This window comes from Aulonocara stuartgranti (genome assembly GCF_965226115.1).
Source record: "Aulonocara stuartgranti genome assembly, chromosome: 5".
Classification (NCBI taxonomy): domain Eukaryota; kingdom Metazoa; phylum Chordata; class Actinopteri; order Cichliformes; family Cichlidae; genus Aulonocara; species Aulonocara stuartgranti.
The window spans coordinates 27,183,097-27,200,842 of NC_138943.1; the positions used below are offsets into that span (position 1 = coordinate 27,183,097).

A 17,746-nucleotide genomic window follows, 5' to 3' on the forward strand; every position below is an offset into this window, starting at 1 on the left:
TGAGAGCTATTTTTACTTTAATTTAAGTGCACAAATGAGTGGTTTGCTCCCTTCTAATTATTAAGCCACGTCCCCTTCCTTGAGTCTATTTCCATTAGAATAGCTTTAAGTCATGTGAACGAGATAAATAAGTACATTCACATTGATTATATTAATTGAAATGCTTATTTTTATAGAGTTAAATGTACCATCCAGTGTAAAGCTAATTAACGTGCTACATCTCATTTACTTTAGCCATACAAAAAAATGGGATGCAAAACTGACAGGGGCTTTGTGTAGGACTATTTCTTTAGGTGGTCAGTGACTTTGTGGAGTCTTAAGTCACAGTGATGTTGCTAGGCAACAAAGAAATATTTCTGGACAAAGATTGGCAGGGGAAAGTTTTCCCATCTGTTATAAATGTTATCAGCTGATTAAATAGCTGCTATCAGTTGTTATCACTCCTATAGATACTGCCAGCAAGCAGCCTCCTCTACCAGCTGGTTTGCTTAGTACATCACCTCATATAATCACGGTGCCGATGCCTTGCTGAAAAGACATATAGGAGGAGTGCTTTGAAAGCGCATCAAAAGTCTGCATAGGGAGCTCGAAGGGAATGCCAGTGGCATAAATCAAAGGACTTTCACCCAGGAGACTTGAGTATGTGGTGTTTGAATTTAAATGTTGTTTTGACCTGCTGTTTACTTTACTGTTTTGGGCAGTAAACCAACATGATAAGGACGAGGAAAACATCATGGCTTAAGTTAAAATATAGCCTTTTACAATCAAAGCCATGTTCGAACTCTCTGCATGCTATGAAGGGCTGAGTACAAGCACAAAGGTGTAAAAGGTTACATTTTGATTTTATTTATTCAGAATAAATATTATGAAGGTTTCTAGACAGGTAGCTACTCAACATAAGGTCAGCTAAATATGAACACAACTAAAGTTAACTAAACTAAAGTTTTCATAGCCATTCCATACAGCCATCCATACATCCAAATGTTGAATTGTTTTCTTCCTGTTATTCATTTTAGTGTCATGGGGAGCTGGAGCCTGTCCCAGCTGTCATAGAATGAAAGGCGGGATACACTTTGTTGTTGGTTTGCAGCATTGCTAACACAGAGACACAGACCACTCACCTCACACCTAGGGCCTAATTAGAATCACAGTTTAACCTAACATGCATGTCTCTGGACTGTGGGAATGAAGCCAGAGTACTCAGAGAGAACACATGCAGGCGCAGGGAGAATATGCAAACACTTAAAGAGGGCCCAGCCGGTTGAGTTGAGCCCGAGTTGAGCCTTTTGTATGTTTGCAATAACTATAAATCTGGAAAAAAATCAAAACAAACCCAACAACCCCAAAACGAAAAACTCACCAACCTAAAACAGGATTTTTTTCACAAATATCACATTTCAAGAACAAAGTACTTTCATCCAGCTAAGCAGCTTTTTTGGCGCTCGGGGAAAACACAACAGGTAAATATTGTTATTGCAATTTAAAGAATCATAAAGGTGGAATTGTTAACTAATGAGCACACTAATGCTTCCTTCACTAGGAAAATTGGCAAAAATCAAACCGACTCCCAACAATACTGGAACATTAATTACAAACTTGAATTTTCTACCATTTTCAGTACTGTAACTCAATTTTCATGTACATCTCTCTGTCCTCTCTTGTCCATCTTCAGCTGGTCCAGAATGCAGCAGCTAGGCTGCTAACAAACACTAACCAGTGCTCACACATCACACCTACTCTCTTTCTTTTCTCCGGCTTCCAGTAAAATACAGAATTAATTTTAAAAAAGGACAAATAACATATGAAACCCTACATGGCGAGGCTCCTGCATATATTGTATAGCTGAGATCTTATAACAACAGCCAGCCGCTCCGTTCATCTGATCATGAGCTGATCAGTTCATCCCTGTTTTGACTGTTATGTTAAATCCTAAACTATTTGTTTTTTATGTTAGCTTTTCCTAAACCTTTTGTCCATTATTTTTTAGCTGCCCTTGCTTCTTCTGATGCAGATATGGAAGTGTGTATGAGGAATAAATGTTAGAAATGCTAATGTTGTATGTCTGACTGTGTGATTGGGCGTGTGGACTTATCTTTAATGTGTTTTTAAAAGTGCTATACAAAAAAATATATATTATTCTCTTTGTTACTAAATAACTATCATCAAATTTCTGATTGATGGCTCAGAGTTTCCTAAAATATTAGATTTGGAATTAGTTTATTACTACAGCTGTTTCCTAGGGCTGGAAAAGTGCTTTTGTAGCCTGTTCCCTTTGAGCTCAGAGTCCAGTGTGTTTGGGCAGGCGATGTCAGGTATGTGAAGTCAAAATAATTTTACTTCAGTGCCAAGTGCTGAGAGCACATGCTATTCAAACACGTTCCCTTCAATACCTCCAAGGAAACATCTTTGAAAAGTGTTTTGCAGAAAATATATCGCTGTGGACTTCGCATTTAGAACTAACCCTTGCAAGTTGTGCTTGGCCCCGCTGTGAGTGAAAGGCAGTTACAGCCTTGCACAGAACTTCCAATCTTGAATAGGGATTAGTCTATGTGGCGTCTAGGTAGATATTTAGCTCGATCTGTCAAGGCAGGGCAGGGCTTTTATCTCAGACAGCACATCTTTGCAATATAATGCTTGCACTTTAATAGTCCTCACTTGTTTTGAATTTGTACAACTGGAAAGCAAACTACAGTAGTAATATCTTGGGTCATTTTAGGTGAAGCCACAGTCATTTTTTCTTTATCTAAATCTCTCATATAGATAATCTAACTGTCCCAACTCAGAGCTGAACAGGAGGACTCAGATTGTACAAAATGATAAAACTCAAGGGAGGAGAGGTTTGGAGTGAGAAATACAGGGGGCAGGTGGTGCACTGGAGACTTGATAGATTCAATTTTATGGCTAAGCGGAATTTAAAATTCATCACATAGCCTATGGTGTAGAGATCACAGCAAACCTGCCTTCTGTACCGTTTTCTTCTGATGTGAACGGGTAGCAGAGGAAAAAAAGCCTGATGGCATACAGGAAAAATAAGTACATTTACAGCAGGAAATTACACACGCTTGGTCGTGGCGTTAAAGGATTAGGATCTGTAGATGAACGTACCGACTGGATTAGTGCTCTTGTTGCCAGTGGCTGCATCTGACTTCTAATCTGTAGCTTTTGTGAAAAAGGGAGCAGAATCACACAAAAACATCAGGGCAGGGCAGTCGTGCCTTAGATCCCATCACAGTGTTCAAAACATGACTCTGTGATTAAGCTGTCGTGGAGAATACTGTTGTATCAGCCCAACACTCTGCCAGAGGCAGGGTACACCCTGGACAGGTCACCAGTCTATCACAGGGCTAACACACACAGACAGACAGACAGACAACCACTCACGCTACCTGAACAATATATATACATTTGCAATTTGATCTCCAATCAATCAGCGGCTGTTTCTGGGTTGATCTTGTGTGCATGTGATAGATTGCTTACTGTCGTGCAAACATCATTCAGCAGAAAGAAGCCGCTGAAAATGTCACCCAGCGATTTTCCCCCGCCGCCGTTTCACTTCATCTCCATCTCAACCTGTTGGCGCGACTTCTGTCCTCCCGCCCTTTGCAGCCATGGAGATTGAGGTGTGTAATTAAAAATATCTCCCCCTCCTCTGGCTCTCTCCTTACTGCTGTCAATTAGCAGCTGTTGGATCTGTCTGCACTGATGTCGAGTGTTGCAGGCTGTAATGCCATACGTTGTATGCTTGCTCTTGTGTGTATTTTTACATGCACGTGACAGAGAACGTGAGGATCTGGAAAAAGCAGAGTGATAGACCGTCGCTTTGTACTGAGTGCAAGTTACGTGACCCTAAGTCTGCTATCCTTCATTCAGATTACAGCTTATTTATTTTTTGGGGGATTTCTTTCAGCAGTCTTTATATGCTGTGTATTTAATTAGTGGGAAGCTACCAGTGCTCTTTGTTAAGACAAAGTAAAGCAACAACATGTCCAGATTACCCCCTGTGCATTGTGAAGAAGAAAGAATTAGTATATTGCCTGCATTTATTATACATTATCACCTGGATCAGGGATGTCATTTTTCACTGTGGCACAGCTTTCGTTGTGATTAAAAATTCTCTTTCTGTTTAAATAACCCCTTGTCTCAGATTGACAGAACAGCATTGCTTTCCAAATCTGCTTGAATTTTGTTCTGCACTGTATTTTACTTGGAGCTGGTTAATTTTGGCTTGAAATCTGTCAACTCTCTTTCTATGGTGATCACTGCAGTACACTCAGGGACAGACACACTGTCAGAGTCAAGCGTTTTTGTGTGTGCTAACCGTCATAGGAGCTTCGTACGTCAATCGCAGCAGCCCTGACTCTGTTGTCAGTGTGTCTAATTAACACTCCTGTGTGGTACTGATGCTACACACTACCTTTTCTGAGACACCTGCCCTGTGACACATTTAGCATACTGGAGAAGGTGATTGTCAGCACACATTTTACATGGGGGATACAACCTTAAAACTAAGCAGTACTAGTTGATGCTAAGATCAGAGGCAGCAGGTGTTTGAGGGAGAATCAGCAGGTATGACATAGTCATGCCTAGGGGTTGTTGCTAGCGCTGGTGGGTCCACATGCATAATATTACGCATAAACAGATGGATGAGAGCATGACAAAGTCTGGCAGATGACAGAAATGAAATAGTCTGTCTGCGATTTAATGTATTTTCTTTTAAAAATGTTCCTCTCCGTCTGCCGGAACAGTATAATGATGCTTTCTTGCCAAAAGGTTTGTCAGGAAAGATGCTTGTGAATCTGCATTTACATTTTACAGAAAGACTTAGACGCTGCTGAACACGTTTAACTGTGAGTGTGCAACGAAGGGAGGAGGGCAGAGATATTCTGCATGTGTAAACATGTAAATAGCTTAAATTATTATCACTTAGAGTGGCTTTTACTCATGTTTTATTAATTGTAGTTTTTTTCGTGTGCATGTTTGCGGATGCTCGTGTGCCCTCTTATGTGCTTTCACCAGTCATGCCAGCTTGCTCTGACCCCACTGACACAGTGTCCCTGGCTCTCATCCAACTCGCCTGCAGTGCCATCCTCTCTGCCTGCACAGTCTCACACAACTCCATGACTCATTGCTCAGCTGTGGTCATTTTTTTCTGTTATCACCACTTAAATGAAGGCATACGCAATGTGTTTTCATTCCTAAAATGGCTTAGTGATCCTTTGTCAAACCTTCTAGTGACTCAAAAGAAAGGTATCTTTTGTTTACAACAGTAATAATCCCTAACATAAAAAAGGCATCGGTTTTGAGGATTTCTGCAATATAACACAGGTATTACGTATGTATTGTGGGAAATAGAGCCAGACAGTTTTATAAAGCAGAAGATTCCTACATGGCATCACAATGATCATCATCATGAGCACAACTTTCAGCTTTACTCTTGTGCCGAACATATTCAGTCTGATTGATCTATACTTGTTGTAATTTATTATAATTTGTGCATCATCGGGTTATTGCAAAAATCCCATTTTCCCACGTGCACTGGTGACTTGAAGCCCTTTTAAATACTTATTGAACTATTTTTCTTGTGGCGGTAAGGTTGTCAAGATGCTAGACTTTAGTACTGATACCCAGGAAAATACCTGATACTGGATAACATTTCCACTATGTTTTTAGGTTTTCTGAGGCAGTGCGTTACTTCAGCTGACTTGGCACTGGATTAAATACGGCTGGTAAGGTAGGCCACTGCTTTTTCTGTTTCGATGATGCTGGACGTTTTCATCTTAAATCTGCGACTTTAAAAGAAACTTTTAAATTAACACTATCTATCAGTGTTACAGGACTGATAATGTTGAGCTGATATAATCTTATAGCTTTATTATTAGCCATAGCCACTAACAATGATGAATCAAGAGTGACTCGCTAATAATGGAGTGCTAACGTTAGCCCGTGCGCACGTGGTCTGAAGCTAAAGTTGATGATAACTGTTTAGTACTTAAGCATTGTTGAAACAGGAGCTTTACTGACCTCTTGAAATTCCTCATAAAGTGTCTTGTAGTGTTGTGAACACCAGCTACATCAGCTGAGAGTGAGGGCAGGTGCTGTGTGAAGCTGTGTGTTAACTGGAAGACGCAACGATGGCACCCTTTGTATTGCTACTATTGCAAATGAGCATCTAATTATATCATTTTTTTGGCAAACCTAGCAGGAGGTGCTAGGTTTTCCAATCTGCTTTGAGACTTCAGAGAAGTTGAAATTTGTATGTATTTTCTTACCACAACATTATTTTCTTGTTGATGCTGCCATACACCTCTGCATATTTTCTGAGTTTGTTAGCAAATGTAAGTTTGTTAGCAAGGGTTACCAAGGAACTGTTGCCATGTGTCAACTAATTTAATTCAGAGACATTATGAAAGAGACATGTGTTTTGCAAATAATTTTGAGTAAAAATCCATGAGAGAATTAAGAAATGCCAAAGATAGTGTTTGTCTTGCACCGGTGCCCGAATAGCTAATCAATAGTTGAACCAATTTATATGAGAGCAAATTCTGCTGTTGCATTGACAGGTGCACTGCACACAGTTGTGGTTTTGTGGTAACAGGCATAGCTAGTATCTTATGTATCATACTTGTTTCTCGGCTTATCAAATCCATTATATGGATTAGCATTTAATTTGTTAAAGGATCTTAATGTCTCATAACCACGACTTAAGGTTTGAGTGAATGAAATAATGAAATCAGCTGGCACACCATGTGATCTTTTTTGATTTTGCTTTTAAATAAGATCTTGTTCAAGGGAGTCAACAATGTTTGCCATGTGCTCTGTTCGTATGTGCTGGTTTGCTTTGAGTGGATGCTCGAATATTGTTTTTTGGTATCTGATCTGAGTGCTGTTTTTAATCTATCTGCTGCAATATTTAGCCTGAACCAGAGTGTAGTCTGTAATATCTGATACAGCTCATGCATCAGCAGTCAGGTTGTAGCCATGATTGAGGACACCGATTAATGGGAGTTTGGAGTTTGAACTGGCTTAAAATGAAACACATTACAGAAATTTTGACCTATACAACTTTTTAACTTATAGTGTTATATTGTTTATTACAGCTGAGAGACTTGTCTTCTGCTCGTCAAACACATTTCATTGCAGTGTTGACCGTGTGCTTACTTGCATATGACAAATAAAGCTGAAAACTGAAATAAGGATGCGTTACCCACAACCACCAGGTAAATAGACTGGCGGTTTACTTAGTCCCTAAGGACCCCAAAGCGCTTTACACTACAGTCATCCACCCATTGGTGATGGAAAGCTACATTGTAGCCACAGCTGCCCTGGGGCACACTGACAGAGGCGAGGCTGCCGGACACTGGTGCCACCAGTGTCCGATTACAAGACGAACTGCCAACTCTTGAGCCACGATCAAGGGTTGGTCAAAGAGTTGAGCATCAAGAGACTGCATGTCACTGATGGGACAGAGAGCGGGACTACTGAATGAGTCATGAGAATGACTCCTTCAAGAATCAAACCCGCAAACGTGGGAAATGATTACAGGGTCACACAAACCAACATCGTCGTCTAGTGACGAGGCACATAGGTATACCATTGGTTTAGCAACAAGTCTACCATCGGCTCAATGGCCTCCAATGTTGTGTTATGTTAGTTTCGCATTACCCCACAGGACAGCGTTGCTGTAACGACCCCACCCACATTAAGGTGGTACTCAGTTGTAACGGAAAATTACAGAAACCGAGTAGGTACTAGTGGAAAAGAGGCAATTGTGACAGCAGTTTGATGGGTTTTAATATTCAGGGCAGATTGTAATAACTCGGACGATTTGAGCAAGTCAAAATGGAACTTTATTGATTACCTGCTAAACATGACATTGAAAGTGTGAGGATGGCAGCATGAGGGTATTATGCACAACTGAAGGACAGAGTGGTAAGAACATGTATACTGGCTTGTCAGTAGCTGCTGGACAGCTACAAGCCCTTACAGCCAATACTTGGGAGAATGATAAATTAAAAGTTCTGCTCACTGTTTTTTTTTTCTTTAAATGTAATCAGTTGACAGTTATGAAATTCTGAGATACTTGCAATATCACAAACATTTTTCGTTGAAAAATAGGGCAGGTAACTGAGCAGAGAGTGCTCTATATCTCTTAACAGACGCTGGTATCCTCTGACTTCTCTAACACCTTCAGATTGTTTGAAATCATGAGTGACAGAGTGGCAGAGCGTGGCAAGTTGCTCTCATGTGACAGCCAAAGATGAATCATTTAAAGTGCTCGTTTGTGGCCTCACAGAGCAGTGTTTTCTGGACTATTAGCTACACAAGCAGCATTAGGCAGATGAAGCAGACTCTCCTCATATCTCACCATACGCCTGAGGCAACACACAGAGGGTGAAACTTCAAAGTATTCAGATAAGGAGATAAACACCTCATGCTGAACTTGAGGAACTTTGACAGATTTAACAGAACAAAGAGTCCTCTGTCTGGCTGCTAAGGGACAGTTTGCCTATAACTCAATTTGCTCATCAGTTTGCATGCCTTGCTTTTTGTTTGCCGAGTTCATAAAATGGCAACCTAATCTGTTGTCACCCCTATAAACACAGTGTTTTCTCCCCAAACCTAAACTGTGTTTTTTCAAGATAGGTGGTGAAGGAGGAGATGCTATCCTGCTAAACACAGGATGAGTGTGGGAATGGCAGGGTGGAAGGGGGAGGGTGAGGAGGTTAGTCTGTTTATGTGAGTGCGTGTGTGTGTGTGTGTGTGTGTGCTTCGCTGGTTGTTGCTGGGGGGGGGGGGGGGGGGGGGGGTTGCCTGGGGGACCTGCCTCTCAGTGTAATTGAAAAATGTGACCTGGAAAATGTTTGCCCAGTGGAGCATGAAAGTTACCTCCACAGCAGTGGTGGCATGCTCAGAGGCGGCTCACCTGGCCCCCTGACAGGGAGAGCCTCGTATTGGGTGGGAGCTCACGTTAAGAGCCACTTTATCCCTCCACCACAAGCAGAAACATGCATTATTTAAGAGAACTAAAGAATCCCAGATTGACCGAGGAATAAAAGAGGTGAAAATTCAAATGGAATCTCCACCTTTAAGCTGTGAAAGGAGTGACCTCAACAAGGGCACTTGGCGTGCCTAATTGAATGCTTGTGTGCTTGCGTAATTGTCATGGGGGGAAAAAAGGATTCTCTAAAACATCTGCATGAAAACAGTGTTTTTGCTGATTAGAGAGTAGTTAAAATGCATCACTACAGGGAAAAACACTAGAGAACATTGTTGTGTCTCAGCATATCTGACATTCACTAAGTTGGTGATAAAATGCATTAGAAAGAAAATCACCTCTGTTCTGCACACCCTGCATCATTGTCATTTATCCTAAACCATTATTTCAGATAACACGTGTCTTCATGCTTTGACAGGTATGAAGACATATGACAGTGCCCAGAGTACTTTAGCAATCTAGACAAACTAAATATAACAAAGTGAAAAGTCAGCACAAGACAGAGACGTGATATACTATACATTTCAGGTCCAATGTTGATACTGGGTCACCGGCTAAGAATAGTTTAACATACTCTAAGAAAGTGAATGTTGACCACTGTGGTGTTTAAATGGGGAATGCACTGAGCAAGAAAACGCTAGAGGTAAACAAGGATATTGTCAGTGAAAGGTCTAAAGTGTCTTAGAAGATGAGCATTCACCCCAATCACACAGCAGCCTGTGGGGATACATACTAAGCAGATGACTGCAAGGCAGATGTAAACAGTGACGGATTCAATGAGCCTGAACAAAACAAACAAACAAACATCTAAAAAGCCTGTGATAATGGCTTATAATAGAAATCGCTTTGTTTAAAGTTCTAATAAAACAATCTGTTTGCACTTTGTCTCACTTGCAGTTTTTTTCTTTACTTTTTTCTTTTTTTTTAGACAGTCCAATTCAAGATGTGAGATTAATGCCTTGGGGAGAGTTTAACGTCACTTTCGGAGGTCTGCAGTGCTATCAACAATCAGGTAGGTAAGATCTCAACCACATTGGTCCATTGGCCAACAATTGCTGGGAGATACTGGCTGTCGCCGAGTGAAAATGGTCGCAAAGAGGATGCTGCAACGAAAAGATTCTTGTGATCATTTTGATGGCTAGAAAACTGCCATAGTCTCCTGTAGTCTGCATGGAAGACACTAGCTGTGTCCCCAAACGCAGGCTGCATCCTCCTGAGGCCGCATTTGTAGACCGATTACGTCACAGCAACGCGACGAAGGCTGTCCCAATTCGTAGACTCCAAATGCGGCCGACAAATGCGTCCTCCTTTTCCCCAGATTTGAAGGATGGGTCGGGTGTATCCTTCATGGCCCACCGTATCCCAGAATTCATAGCGCGACCCAGCCAATTCCAGTTTCCAAATATGGTGGCAGCTACTTAGTTTTAATATTACTCTTATTATTCTTTCTGGGTCATAAAATAAACTTTTAACATATTTTCAGGCGAGAATGTAGCTGTGTAAACTTCAAATATCTGCTCGGTTTATCACGATATCACATATTTGAAAAAAGTGCTCCAACGTTTTCGGAGACGTCTGTTACCCACCCGTTCGATAGCTAGCCGTGGGTTCAAGGGTCCCTAGAGCCGGCGAGAACAGCGGACTCCCAGCTTCATCATTTTCAGATCTAAGTTATTAGATTAGATTAGATTAAATAAAACTTTATTATTGGGTTCCTCCGGGGTTTTAACACAGCTGAATCAACGCCAAACAGAAAACTGATTAAACAGAAGTATGAGATAGTTGAGAATTTACGGCAGTGTCCAGCGGTGACGCAAATCTGAAAGCCGTCCCATTTCACAGCCTCGCACTTCCGGCCTTCTTGGTTTTCGAAGGACCTAGCCCACAAAGACTGCGAAGGCCGGGTCCTCCAAAGGATGCAGCCTAGGTTTTGGGACACAGCTACTGACTTGCTAACTACTACCCATGTGGTAGTAAAACTTCTGACTTAGATTGGAAATGGAGACTGTGTTGCATCAAGGTATAAAATATAAAGGTAAAAAGTTAAAATCTTCTTCATTTCAAGTCGCACTGGTAGCAACCAAAGCAATTGAAAAGAATTTCCAGTGAACCACTGTATACCTTTTGGTACCTCAAGCAACCACTTGGCACTCAGTCAAAGAATACACATTTCCTCTGGGGCCCTGTGTTAGCCAAAGGACTCAGGCTTTAGCAGTTGATTTCTCTGGTGGGTTGGTTCCACTGTTGTTTCCTAGGTGGTCACTTACTGTTGACTGAGGCCGAAAAGGAATGTGCTATTTCCCGAAGTGAAATATTGACAAGAAAACCTGTGTAAAGCTGGGTATATATAGAAGCCTGAATCTCAGGTTACTGAAGTTAAGGTGGACGCCTGAAAATCACGGGTCTGAAAAAAATGAACTGATTTGAATCCATCCCAGGTCACCAAGTTTGCTCAAACTATTAGACTGCTTAATGTGTTGATGTAACAACTAGCAGAGCAATAAGGATGTTTTATTGCACTGTAGTGACGGCCACTTTGAAACGATGGGTGCAGGAAGTTCTTTTGGCTCTTTTTCTAGACATCTTTGAAACTTCCTCCTTTCTCATATCTTTACATTATGTTATAATTTGGAGTAAGAGTAAAACGGCACCACTATAATGATAGCGGCTGTGTCTTTGATTTAGTTTTCAAAAATAAATGAATTAAAAAACAAAAGGAGAAATCTGTTTTTCCTTTACTTGGAACAATTAAGATACCACTACCCCTAATCTGTCCTATGAATCTCATACTTTAAATTGCCACATGATATTCCTGAAACTAACCCATAAGTGCCTAACTTTGCAACATTTATAATATGACACAGGGCACCGAGAGGGAGGCTAACTGAGCTTGTTGGCCCCACACAGTACTAAAGCAAATGCTTCAGGGCCAGTGAGGGGAACAAGCTAATTATGGATTGACTCTGTGTAAGAGGGACTTGTGCTTCTGTCTTTAATGAGGAAATTTGCATCTTCCATTAAACTGATGTATGTGTGCATACATCGCATTATAGAATATTACATATGAGCTGGAGGAGTACATTTGTGAAGTTCTACCTCCCACATAAGCCACTGCTCAGAAAGATAAATTCGTCCGCCTTGGGCCGTCCGTGGCATTTCCTCTTGGAACAGTTAGATTGTTAAAAATCACTTGAGTTACGCAAAAGTTATTCACCTACTTGGTTGGTATATAAACGTGAAGCAAAAAGATTCAGTTTTATTGGAGAAAGCGTTACGTGAACATTGCTTCTTTACCTTGTGTATATCATTGCCGCCACCGTCACCATCAGCTCCTACAAGCCTACATGAGATAAAGAAAAGCCATATCAGGTAATGTATAAATGAGGGTACAAACAAGCTAGTAAACAGCGTGAATCTAATTAAAAGATAATGTCAGCCATTTTGTCACAAATGTTTCTGCGGCTATGGGCCTATCTTTTAGCCCTAGGGCTCCCTATCTGTTGAGGACTATTGCTCTCTTCTTGCAGGCTGTATCTTTAGTTGTGCTGCTATCTCCATTTCCGCACCTCAGACTATAGCTTCCCGACTTGGTGGTATTTCTGCTGGCTGTCATGCTTGACTGTGCTGACCCAGTATTTCTGAATGTCCTGTTTAGTTTCTCGTATAAGCTTCAAAATATACTTCTGGTAGCAAATGGGGACCTTAATCAGGAAGCCGCGACAAATATGTTTACATACAATGAGTCTGATGAGCTTTGGTGTACTACATTCTGCCCCAAATAACATGATTTTAGTTTTTTCTTTTCCCAAAGTCCTCCTCAATATGGAAATCATAAAGAGAAATACAGTACATTAAAATTCTGTGTCTGGAAACCCTGTATTTTGCACCCCACTGAATACGCCTGCAGACTTCCATTCTCTTTGAGGATGGCTAGACTTTACGCAAACATGTCTTCTAGGAGGATGAAATCTCTGACAGGAGGATTGACCAGGCCTATCTCCAGAGCAGCAACTGCACGTTCAGAATGAACATCACCCCGCTAACTGGCCGCTGGAGGGGAACTTGAAAGAACAGGAGCACTGACGCACCTCTGAAGATGGTTTAGCATCGACCACTGACAGCTGACTTCAAAGACCCAGTTATGAACATGACAGGCAGCCTGTGCAACAGCCTTTGAATCCAGTGCACATTTTTATCAAGAATTTATGGTGTATTTAGAAGTGATTTTTTTTTTTTTTTTTTGCAGCACCGGGAATTTGATTTGACTGTACATTTCTTCGCTGACACGGTAACTCTCACAGGTTTCTTCTTGATGTTGATATATATGGGACTTGCATTTTCATGAGTGCATGATGTTATTCCACATGGCAGCTGTTGATATTAGCGCCTTTGATTCCTGCGGAGTTCTGAAGAAATGCTGCAGAGAAAGCCCCCCAAGGCACGAGTTGTTTATTTGCCTAGATATATATTAATCCAATCAATTTGGCTCAACTCACACCTTGTGGAGAATTGTAATGGAGCAGATGGATACAGAGTAAAGAAAAAAAAGGCATATATTTTGGCACATTTAATGTACATCTATAATTTGGTATCTACACGTTCAAAGTTGCCCACCTACAGTTCTGTGATGTGATACTCATCATCTTTTCAGTGTTGTTTATTCAGATATGCAGTAAAATGAGCATTGGCGTAACTACATTTGGGTTCTTTTCAAAATATATAGGTCTGTCATTTATTTCTGAGTTACATGTAAATGATTTTACAAATAATTTTGAAAAATTAAAGTTGTCCAGGACCAAAAAATAAAGGTCTAAAATGATCGTATTTTTTTTCCTCTAATTTATCTAATTTTCTCCATGTCCGTGCCCCCTTTTGCTGCATTTCTTGCAGCCAATTAAAAAAAACAAAAACAAAAACAGATAGAATAAACACAAACACAGTATTGGGTGACCTTTTCAATCAGGTTTCTCTTTCTTATGTATTGCCCTTCTCTCATACTAAAGTCACTCTCAAGATCACTGGTGGTGTATCCAATTCTTTCACTCCATAAAATATCAACCCTCGAGACATGGTCCCATAGTCTTGTTTGTATGAGAGGGCGGTGATACGTCTGAGTGTGAGGCCATGTGTGAGTGCATATGCGTGTGCCCAGGCATGTGTACTTGTGTGTGTTGCAGTGTCATCCCTCCCTGGAAAATGACTTATTAAAATGAAATTACGCAGCGCCCTGACCCATGGCAAACGGCATGAGCCGCAATTTGTCTAGCAGTTGAGCTGTGAATAAAATCTGATTGGCAATAATTTCGCTTTGCTGTTGATATCGCATCCCATCCTCCACGTCTTTTCTTCTCCCCCCCTTCCATCCTCTCACCAGCCCCTTGCCTTATCATAGATGTGTTGATCTAAGGGTGAAATATTACTAATATGGTGAACCAGGGTCAGTGAGCAGAGCAGAGCGATGATGGCAAGTGGGTGGTTGTGAGGTTAAGGATGGATTATATGAAACAGGAAGCGCTTGTGGTAATGTTTAATGCCAAAACACACCACTGATCTCTGGTAAAAGACTGAAAAAAACATATGTGTGGCTGTTTGTGTATAAGTGGGTTGTTCAGAAAGTGTGTGTGAGTGTAAATCTGCACAACCTGAACAAAGTGTAATTGGTTATTTAAGCAGTTTCCTTATCTACTTGTTGGGAGTACATTTTGTAAGGGTCGGGTTGTCATTAGGATTAATTAATTTGCTTTAAAAATGGTATTTGCTATGATCATCTCTTAAATGTATTAAATAAATAGCAATAGCACTTTTTAATTTATCTCATTTGTCCAGTTAAATAATTGTATTTTTCTTCATACTAAACACAAACTAAAAAAAAGCTTGTATGATACAGGAAATGATGGAGGTGGATAATGGAGGCAGGGAGTTAAAGACCCTAGTGCAATGGTGGCCTTGGACAGGTTGATGTAGCTCCAGCAATGAGCAGCTCATAAAAAGTGCTATCCATAGGCCTTAGGAAGATATTCTATCTCTCTGCTGCTAACGGCACAGCCTAAAATCACCTGCTCCATCAAAGTCAGGCCCCCCTCTACAACATAAAATGCACCAGGAAAACAGCAAGGAAAACAATAAGACTGTGTGTGTGTGCAGTGCACACTTTGTGAAGAGGCATTTGCTTTATTTAGCAGGAGAATTGGGATGCTCAGTGCAAAGCAAGTGGTTATGAAAGTACTGTATTTTTTGAGTTTATTGAAATTCTAAAATGTCATATTAATCTGTCTTTTCACATTTGTGATAGTAATATGAATGTGTTTTAGCCTGCTTGGCTTTATTGCTATTGGCTGCTTCTTTTGTTTTGGGTTCCACAAAGCCCACCTCTGTTATAGTAAAAAATAATGCAAATAACAGAATATTCAACAATTAAAAAACAATGTATTCAATTTCTAGCTATTTATTTTTTCCTATTCTTTTCCACTCTCTGCATAATTGTTAGTGATGAAAAACATATTTATGGCTATGCCAGTGCAACAGGGCCTGGAGGTTGCTAATCGAGATGCAGAAGGGGGCTTGAGAGTCAGGTCTTGGATGGATACGAGATATAACAAGATGTACATAAATAAGGCTCTACAGCCTGCCACAAAGAAGCTTTGGTTGCTATAGGCTGAAGACATACAACAGAGGTGCAGAGGTCAAAAGAATAAAAGGCTTGTTCTCAAAAGACCCATATTGTGTCTGCAGTGGAGAAGCAGCAAAAGGCTCACCCAGAGATGAGACTGGACAATACTTGAAATATGTGTAGAAGAAGAATTGCAAAACAGCTCTCAACAACAGAAAATCACCAGAAAAGAAGCCTCAGTCCTTAAAAGCTGGAAAGGGCCTGGGCCAGACGTGAACCACAGAACTCTTAAATAAGTCAACAGCACAAATGAGGGAACTGCTAACAACAGGTACTCACCCAGCTATGCTAACACATTGCAGATCCAATAATCTGCCCCTCCAGAACATGAAGCCCCTCACTGCAAGCTGATCATGCGCATGTGCTGACCCATCATTAGGACCAGTGTTACAGATCCAAAGCACCACCTACTGAAGAGTGTACATAACCAAAACTCTAACGCAGAGGTTTCAAACATAAGGCTGGGGGACCAATACTGGCCAAGACTCCAAGCCAAACTACTGGAAAGATGACATAAATTTTAGACTTTGAACTGGGTTTTTTTTTATTGGTTTTACAGCTTTCCCTACTGATAAACACCATTCATGCTACACTAAAGTAAATGAATAATAGGTAAACCATTAAGTGATGGAAAGCTCCTGTTTTATAAAAACTGAGATATATTGTTGAAATTGGAATTCTTTTTTATATTAAAATATCTCAGGGATTACATGTCTGATTAAACTTCTTTACACTGTTTCACTGGTTTGGCCCACAAGATCAAACTAGGCTAGTATATGGCCCACAGTTTAAAACGAGTTTGACATCCCTGCTCTAAGGCTAGGCAGACCAACCTGAGTGGTTCCCTGGACAGACTGTAGGAAAATCCTCAGAGCCCCACATGAATACTGGAGTTCTTGCCACAAGGCCGACAGGAATTCATCAAGAATTCAATGCACATGTGACAAACATCTGTAACCCATGTGAAATACAGGGCTGCAAAATCCCTTTTTGTAATCTAAGGCTATAGCCTGTTATTGTCACAAGGGGGCGCTGTGATGCAGTCTTGTGTTCTGATGACCTTGCGTCTAGTGCGCAGGAAGTATTACCTCTCTCTTCCTGTGAGATTTTCCCTCTGATGGCGGTCAAGTACATGTCGGAGCGCATGGAAAAAGTATCTTGGTATGCAATACTGCAACCCGGTTAATGAGACCAGATTGTTTTACGTATAAATGCTAATAAGGTACTCTTTTATTAGGCCCCGAACTCTGACCACAAAGGGAATAACGTCTGTCAAGTTATTTGTGTCTGAAAATCCCGGTGAGTCACGTGCTTTCGTTAGCTACCTGTTAAGTTAGATAATGTATTTCACTAGCCGATTCAGCTCAGAAACCTTTGAACAAAAACCAATCGGGAGCTATGAGAATCTGGCGTGTTGTTTCACTTCTCCTGTTGTTCTTTACAGTGTGTTATAAGTGTTGAATGCTTTGAGCTAAACGATGCCGATGCTAGATGCGATGCTAGCTGCTAATAGCTGTTAGCCACCCCACCCCGCTGAAGCCATATTCCGATCGGGGAGGTATTCAAGTAGAAGCAATAGCTCTGTTTATATTAGAATGGTTATGTCTTAATAGATATGAGCATATTTCAAGTTTAATAGTATTTGCACTGAATTAAGTTACATTTGCTTGTAAGCCTTAAGGATGAATGTCGCTTTCATTGCTATGACTGTTTACATTACAGTTTAAGCTGCTGATGTTCTTTGTTGTGATGTAATTTTGATAAAATTGTTGATACTGGTACAAACAAGTTACTGTAACTCTTGTAACTTGGTAAAGCTAAAGGGAATGCCATTTGTGATTAATACATTTGGAAAATAAGTTAATGAGCTCATGTTAAGAACACAAAGTGGGAAAAGAAATTGATTGTTCTGCACTGTTTGTGTAGATTGGTTTTTTTGAACTACTAGAAGAATTCTGGAGAACCACTGACGGCGAGAACAGCCCAAATGAGATCCTGGATGATCGTGAAATGGTGTGGCCAGCCATGCGATCGGATTGTGGGATTTGCCTGAGAAACTGATTCAAGCAACCCTGGATTAC

At 40.7% G+C, this 17,746-nt stretch overlaps 1 long non-coding RNA gene across 2 annotated transcripts; it reads left to right on the forward strand.

Annotated features, from left to right (window-relative positions):
- Positions 1–5,454: 5,454 nt before the first annotated feature.
- LOC309707213 lies at positions 5,455–13,779 on the forward strand. Of its 2 annotated transcripts, XR_014276952.1 has the most exons (4): positions 5,455–5,587; positions 5,671–5,731; positions 9,924–10,007; positions 12,954–13,779. It is a non-coding gene; the product is annotated as an uncharacterized lncRNA (long non-coding RNA). The 2 variants fall into 2 exon arrangements; XR_014276953.1 differs by lacking the exons at positions 5,455–5,587; positions 5,671–5,731 and adding an exon at positions 6,181–6,253.
- The last annotated feature ends 3,967 nt before the right edge of the window (positions 13,780–17,746 follow it).